The following is an 8,009-nucleotide window of genomic DNA, read 5'->3' as shown; positions in this document are numbered from 1 at the left end:
CAGTGCTTGTGCCTGTGCTATTGTCCCTTTTGCTTTTTCAAAACAGCCTTTCAGGAGGTATCCCATTCCCAGGATGGTGTTTCCTAACCAGAATATACAAAGGTTTTAACTCTTGGGCTAAATGAGGAACAAAAGATCTTTAATACCTTTTATATTACCCCAAGAAAGCTATTAGTTGTTTTGGAAGTTGTGGTGTGGAGAAACATTGCACCTTATCAATGACAACAGAAGGTACAGTTTTTGTCTTACCCAGCTGTACAACACCCAAGAATTTGAGAGCAGCCAGGGCCTTGTAGCTGCTCTCTTGTAGATTATCTGCCCATCTCTGAATCACAAGTTGAGATAGCAATGACTCTGAGGTTTCTTTTAATTCTGAAAGAGAATTACTGGTTAACATGACATTATCAATGTAGTAAAATAGAGTTACACTTGTGGAGATTTTCCACTTAGCTAGATCCTTTGCCCTATGACAGATGGTCAGGCTATGTACATAGCCTTGAGGAAGCATAGTAAAAGTCCATTGCCGACCTCCCCAAGTGAAGTCAAATACAGGTTGGCTTGATTTTTCTAGGGAGATACTAAAGAAAGCATTAGCAAGATCTGACACAAATGATATCACACAATTGGATAATGTGCTGGTTTGAAATGAGTATGTACCCTAGAAAAGCCATGTTTAATCCCAATCCCATTTTGTAAAGGCAGCCGTTTCTTCTAATGCCTATTCAATACTGTATGTTTGAAACTATAATTAGATCACCCCCCCAGATATGTGATTCAATCAAGAGTGGTTGTTAAGCTGGATAGGTAGAGGTGTGTCTCCACCCATTTGGGTGGGTCTTGATTAGTTTACTGGAACCTTATAAAACAGGAAACATTTTGGAGAAAGAGATTTCAGAGAGAGCAGAGCAGAACGACGTAGCCATGAGAAGCAGAGTCCACCAGTCAGTGACCGTTGGAGATGATGAAGGAAAATGCCTTCCAGGGAGCTTCATGAAGCCAGGAGAAGAAGCTAGCAGATGATGCTGTGTTCACCATGTGCCCTTCCAGATGAGAGAGGAACCCTGACCATGTTCACCATGTACCTTTCCAGATGAGAGAGAAACTGTGACTATGTTCACCACATGCCCTTCCACTTGAGAGAGAAACCCTGAACTTCATCAGCCTTCTTGAACCAAGGTATCTTTCCCTGGATGCCTTAGATTGGACATTTCTATAGTCTTGTTTAATTGGGACATTTTCTTGGCCTTAGAACTGCACACTAGCAGCTTATTAAATTCCCCTTTAAAAAGCCATTCTGTTTCTGGTATACTGCATTCTGTCAGCTAGCAAACTAGAACAGATACTAATTTCTCATAGTAAACCAGTGATGCTCTGGATTTGGCATAATCCCAATTATGCCAAATAATTTCACTTCCAATAATCTGCTTCATATGCCATGTTCTAGTTTGCTAGCTGCCAGAATGTGATATGCCAGAAACAGAATGGCTTTTAAAAGGGGGAATTTAATAAGTTGCAAGTTTACAGTTCTAAGGCCATGAAAATGTCCCAATTAAAGCAAGACTATAGAAATGTCCAAATTAAGGCACCAACAAGAAATTACCTTTATTCAAGAAAAGCCGATGAAGTTCAGGGTTTTTCTGCCAGCGGAAAAGGCACATGGCAAACATGACAACATCTGCTAGCTTTCTCTCCAGGCTTCTCGTTTCATGAAGCTCTCCCAGGGGCATTTTCTTTCTTCATCTCCAGAGGTCTCTGACTGTGTGGTCTCTCATGGTTCTCGTGGCTCCTTAGCTTTCTTCAAACTGTTTCCTCTTTTAAAGGACTCCAGTAAACTAATCAAGACCCACCTGAAATGGGTGGAGTCACATCTCCCTCTAATCAAAGGTTAATACCCACAATTCGGGCATGTCACATCTCCGTGGAGATAATCTAATCAAGTTTCCAATTTACAGTATTGAATAGGGATTAAATGAAAGGGCTGCCCCCACAAGGAAGATCAGGATTAAAACACAGTTTTTCTAGGGCACAGAATCCTTTCAAACCTGCACACCACATTCTAACAGGCTTTCTTACTGGCCATACCAGACTCGTGAAAGGGCTCTGGGTGGGTATTAATGTCCCCACTTATTCCAACTCTCTGATAGTGGCTGAGATTTCTCGGTGCCCTCCTGGAAGTATTTATTGTTTTGTAGCCATGACCCTCCAAAGTTGGGTTAGTTTTATAGGAGACCATTTAACTTGTCCTATCAGCACCACTTTAATCACTCTACACTGGAGGCAGAATCCCCTCTAGTAGTCTGCAACAAGGCATTCTGTAGATCAATGCCTAAAATGTATTCTGATATAGAGGAAATACATACTGTATACATTTGGTTTGGCAATCTCTCTATTTGGAAAGTTACACTGTACTGCTTTGCCTGGATTCATAGCTGTCTTTAGCTAGTACTGGCCCATGGAATCTGGTTACATTCCCATTGATTAAGGTATATTCAGTTCCTTTATCTATTAGTGCTAACACTTGCTGCTGGATAGTCAGAGACCAGTAGATGGTTAATTCTACATGTGGCTTTTGATCCCTAGGGTTCCTGGCTATTGTTTGCATCCAGGAATCTCAACCTCCCCCCTACAAAAGAGGGAAAGGGGTTTGCCTGGCCTCTTCTGGGAGAGTGGAGGGTTCCTGGGCTGGGGCTCTGTATGGTGATTTCTTTACTGAATTCCTTTCTCCCTCAGAAGCTTGGGAGTTCACTTCAGTAAATCTTCAGTCCTTAGTAGGTTTGCGTCATAGTTTTACCAGGACTGCATTAGGTTGCCTATCTGTAACCTCTATCTCTGTGCCTCCAGCAATGATATCTGCCCACATCTGCTTACAAGATACCTGAATAGGGTGTCATGCTCACGGGGAGCCTCTCCCATTGCCCTAATCCCTGCCTCCTTTTTCTGCAGCCCCTCTTACTCTCTGAGGTCAGCAATAGCCTGAGCGCAAGGGAAATGGACTGTCTTACCAACAGACTTGGGGTAGGCATAAGAGGCCCATAGCAATAGTTGGGGCCAGTGTGCAATACTGTGTCTCTCATTCCTGTAGGAAAAGCTTCAGCGTCAGGACCTACAAAAGCCACAACATAAATGGCATGTTTCATTCCCAGGCCCATTAAAACATCTTGTAGCAATCCCATATTTAGCCAATGGGGGTTATTGTGCATTATATCCCCTTTATCAGGCCATGCAACCTTACACCCATCCATCAGCCATACCAATAAGGAGGCGGTTTCACATCAGCTGAGGCATCATTCAAGCATTGTCATAGCAAAGGGTGGGTTGCAATAGGCACCAATTTACTCATCGCCACTCCAGAAAGCATTACCTCCTCTGTTCCCATGTCCCAAAACCCCAGAAACCAATTGGGTAGGGAGTCCCTAGTTTTTTGTCTGTGCCACTGCCCTAAATCACCCAATTTGGCAGTGGTATAATATCTTATAGTGACATGTAATTTCTGTTCAGGAGGTTGGAATTGCTGAGCCCCAGGGGGTTGATTTGTGGTGCCTTCCATTTCCGTTGTATTATGGGGTGCCCACCCTCCTTTCCTTCCTCATATGAGGAGGAGTGTATAGGGCCCCATCTTCTGGGGTCTCATCCCAGAGTGATTTGTATTCTCTGGACTTGAACTCAGAGTAATTTGCTACCAAGGGCTCAATCATATCTACAGGTTAATGTTTCTAATTGATCATTTACATCACACAACCACTCATTTAAGGCATCTCTCATGTCTGCTTGAGGGAGCCATGTGTCCCTCTCTAGTTACTTTTGCTGTCTGTTTTGACTCTGTGGCCAAATGTAAGGCTCCTAAAAGAGGACAGGCTATGGCTGCTGCTACTTGGCTCTGCTTTACCTTTTTGTTAAAATTTAGTTGTCCTTCTTTTTATCTATTGCGAAACAGTTGGCAACCCTGCTGGAGTTTTCAGGGCGTCCTCATACTCTTGTGGTCACCTGCACTCATCCAGAAGGCAGCCACCTCTCCCCACGTTGACAGTGTAGGCCACTTTGGGGTTTCCTCCATGGATTCTCCTTCCAGGACTCACGCCTGCTACGGCTGGCAGTTCTTTGGACTCCTGGGTGGCTTGCCAATTGTTCCAACCCAGCTCTTGAAGGGCTCTAATCAGCATAGCCCCAAAACCAGAGGACATGCTAGGCACAGAGTCAGACAGGAATTCTACAGATAGGAGAGGGTTTCTGGTGGTGGCCATCCAGAAATATGGAAATCGTTCTCTGCAAAGGCTGGAGTATATGGGGCAGCTTATAAGGGTTTAGGACAAGGGCATTCATAGGGTATGAGAACAGAGTTTTAGCAGGGTCTCATGATGCAGGGGATCTGGAGATTTGTTATCAACCTGCACATCAGGGGAGAGGAGTTTTAATGCTTTACCAAGATAAGTGGTTTTTGGTAACATCTGTATATTTGTTCCTCCCTGAGGAGGTTGGTTGACGTTTTACTCTGTCCTGGTCGAGTAGGAGGCTATGTGTAGCAACTTCCTCTTCTTGTGGAGGGAACCCCGGGCCTGGGTCTCCACACAGAGTCCGGTCTTATCTGAGTCTGCGTGAGTCCTTCTTATCCTGAGCTAGTGTTTACTGGCCTTAGGGACTCCCCCATTTACAGTAATAAGAACGCACACTCTGCCATATGAAATAGACTTCCACCCCTGCTGGGCTCTCTAGTGTGTGATTTAATGCAGGCAATTCTTTTCACTAGGCCGCTTTGACTAGGTTACTTTTTATACTCGTAGCTGTCTTTAAGCTGCTTCTTTCTGCCGGCCAAGGATGATCCGAAGCGACGTTTCCTGGTTAAGTCCTGCAGGCTTCTACCTGACAGGTTGGCACCAATATACAGGCACCCCAATATGCATGTAGGGTTACTATGCTGCCTCTAAAACAGGACTGAGAGCTCACAATTGAGCACAGGATTTTAAAGCATGGTTAGATTTGCATTTTAACCCATAAATATTTTAAGACTTCACCGATACTGGAAGAAATGCAAAGTAGAAGAGAAAAGATGCTGCAGTGAGCATAGACATGTGTGCTCTAGATTCCAGACCCTCCTTCAAGGAGAAACTCAGCATCTGGGTAACAGCCCACAGTCACAAACTGTCAGCTCTTTCAGGTCTTACCTCATGTTCCCAGGATGGCTCACAGTCACTGACTAAGTGAGGCAGGTTTACCAAAGCCTGGTTATTTTGTCTCAAGGCACAACAGCTATGACAGATACGTATACTCCAGAGCAGTCTCAGCATTGAGGATTTGTTTATTGAACCTGCTTCACAGTTGGACTTTTCCCTCTGACCAATCTTGCTTCCAATCCTCTCCTTTCCTATGGATGTTGATTCCTAGTAAATCTTTGTGTGCAAATTTGTAATCAGTGTCTGCTCCTGGAAAACCCAACTTGTATCAGATACTTTTTTTCCTTTCATATCAGCACACAAAAAATTGACAAATTTCAAATAGAAGGAGACACGTTGGAAACTGACAACGGTAATCTTCGGGTAGCAGGGGTTATGGGTGGTTTTGATTTCCTTCGTTTGAATTTTTAATATTTTCTTAATTTTCCATCGTTAATGTGTTTCCTTTTATAATTCAAAGAATAATACTCTAAAATCATTTCATAATGGCATTGCTTATAATAGAGTAAAACTGGAAACCATCCTTATCAAGAGCACTGATTTTAGAGCTGGCAGGAGCTATGGAGTTCTTTAAGTCCTAGTACCGCAGTTAACATAGGAGAAGATTGAGGACACATGAGGAAGCAGCCTACCTCCCCCCCAGGGACAGACAGGGATTAACTGACAGAACTGGACCAGGAGGATGGGAACCTCCCCATTCTGGGACTTTTCTTACTGCCTCGTCTATCATGAATGTTATATATTTAAATTTTAATATAAAAGCTTCAAACACAAGCAAAGTTGAGATTTATAAAAACCCATTTTCCAGAGTAGTTGTACCACTTTATGTATCTACCAAAAGTATCTGAGTGCTCTGGTTGCCCCTCATCATCACGAACATTTGGTGGCATGAATCTAACTTAGCTGTTCCACTAGGCATGTGTCTCACTTAATTTGCATTTCCTGATGACTAATCAAGTCAAGCATTTTTTCATGTCCTGATGGGGCTTTTTTTTTTTTTTTTTGCTTGGGCAACCTTTTTTATGGACTATTTTTATGTCCCTTTTATAAAATGTCTTAGTATTTTGTCCAACTTTTGATCAGATGATTTGTCTTTTTTATTATTTCATTGTCGGAGTTCTTTATATTGTGTTCACCATTCTTTTGTGAATAAATGTTTTGCAAATATTTTCTTCTAGTAAAAAAAGACCCATTTTTTTCTCCCACAGTCCCAAAGCTACTACATAGATATGTTCTAAATTATTTTAATAAAGCTTTAAAATATAGCTGGGTTCCCTGGCACCATGGGGTCCGTAATGCCTTTCTGACCAAAAGGGGAAAAGAAATGTAACAAAATAAGTGATCAGCGGTTGAGAGAGTTCAAATAGAGCTGAGAAGCTATTCTGGAGGCTACTCTTGTGCTAGCTTCAGCCAGATATTGCTCATTACCTCAGTTTGCCAACCCCCAACCAAAACTATTCCTGTCAATCCTAAAGAACACCTAGGGCTTTATCTGAGATTCTACAAATTTTCACATTCTAAGATTACTTTCCAGAAACCTACAACATCCAGATTCTAGGTTCCTAGGCCAGATAGATCCTGAAGCCCATAGGGGCCAGCCTCTCCAAGAACATCTACCAGTTCCACCCTATCCAATACTATCTAACATGACAAAGTTAAAATGAGCTTAGCCCAAGTACTTAAAGATTGGGAAAAGGATCAAAGGGGAAGGAGGAGTTATAGCAGAGAAGATAGCATTTAACAAATGAGTTTGACTGCAAAAAAATTATATTGATATTTCTTTTAGTCTCCATGTCTTGGAGCAGCTAGAAGTAAAAACCTGAAATTATGGAACTGTAACCCACATAAAAATCTGAAATCTGTTCTATAATTACTTGTTACAATGAATTTTGAAATTCATTGTTTTTTTGTGTATATGTTATATTTCACGCTAAAAAATGTTAAAAAAAAATAGCTGGGCTTAAATTGGAGAGTCACAAGATCTTAGTTCTGATATATTTTTTATATGTTATTCTTAAGTAACTACTCCCAATTATATAATATATTCCTTTAGGTCAGGGTCAGTATCTGTGGTAGTCAGATCCAGTTGTCAACTTGGTCAGGTGAAGGCACCTAGTTCTGTTGCTGTGGACATGAGCCAATGGCATGTGAACCTCATCTGTTACTGTTTACATCTGCAGTCGGCTAGGAGGCGTGCCTGCTGCAATGAATGATGTTTGACTTAATTGGCTGGTGCTTAAATGAGAGAGAGCAACATAGCACAGCCCAAGCAGCTCAGCATTCCTCATCTCAGCACTTGCAGCTCAGCCCAGGCCTTTGGAGATGCAGAAAGGAATCACCCCGGGGAAAGTTGTTGGAACCCAGAGGCCTGGAGAGAAGGCCAGCAGAGATTACCCTGAGCCTTCCCACATAAGAAAGAAACTCAGATGAAAGCTAGCTGCCTTTCCTCTGAAGAACTAACAAAATAAATCCCCTTTTATTAAAAGCCAATCTGTCTCTGGTGTGTTGCATTCTGGCAGTTAACAACCTAGAACAGTATCTTAGCTATTTTTCTTTCTGCATGGTACTTTATCTTAAAAACATTAATTACCCAGTGAATATTTTTCCTTGGTTGAAATCCAGCAGCATTTTTGTTATCTGAATAACAGGAGTGGTTTGCTTTGATCTTGGTCACAGTCTCAATATAAACTGACAAAATCAGCTCTCAGTCACTGTTAATCCTGTGGTTTGTTTGCTGTTAAGTGTTATTCATTCAGGAATGAAAGACAGGTGTCACACAGAACTATCATAGAGGTGACCTCTTCCTTTTTTGAACTCCTAAATCTCCTTTTCTATGCTTCC

Source organism: Tamandua tetradactyla, chromosome 9 (genome assembly GCF_023851605.1).
Source record: "Tamandua tetradactyla isolate mTamTet1 chromosome 9, mTamTet1.pri, whole genome shotgun sequence".
In the NCBI taxonomy this organism is placed as follows: Eukaryota; Metazoa; Chordata; class Mammalia; order Pilosa; family Myrmecophagidae; genus Tamandua; species Tamandua tetradactyla.
This window is presented reverse-complemented; position numbering follows the sequence as displayed.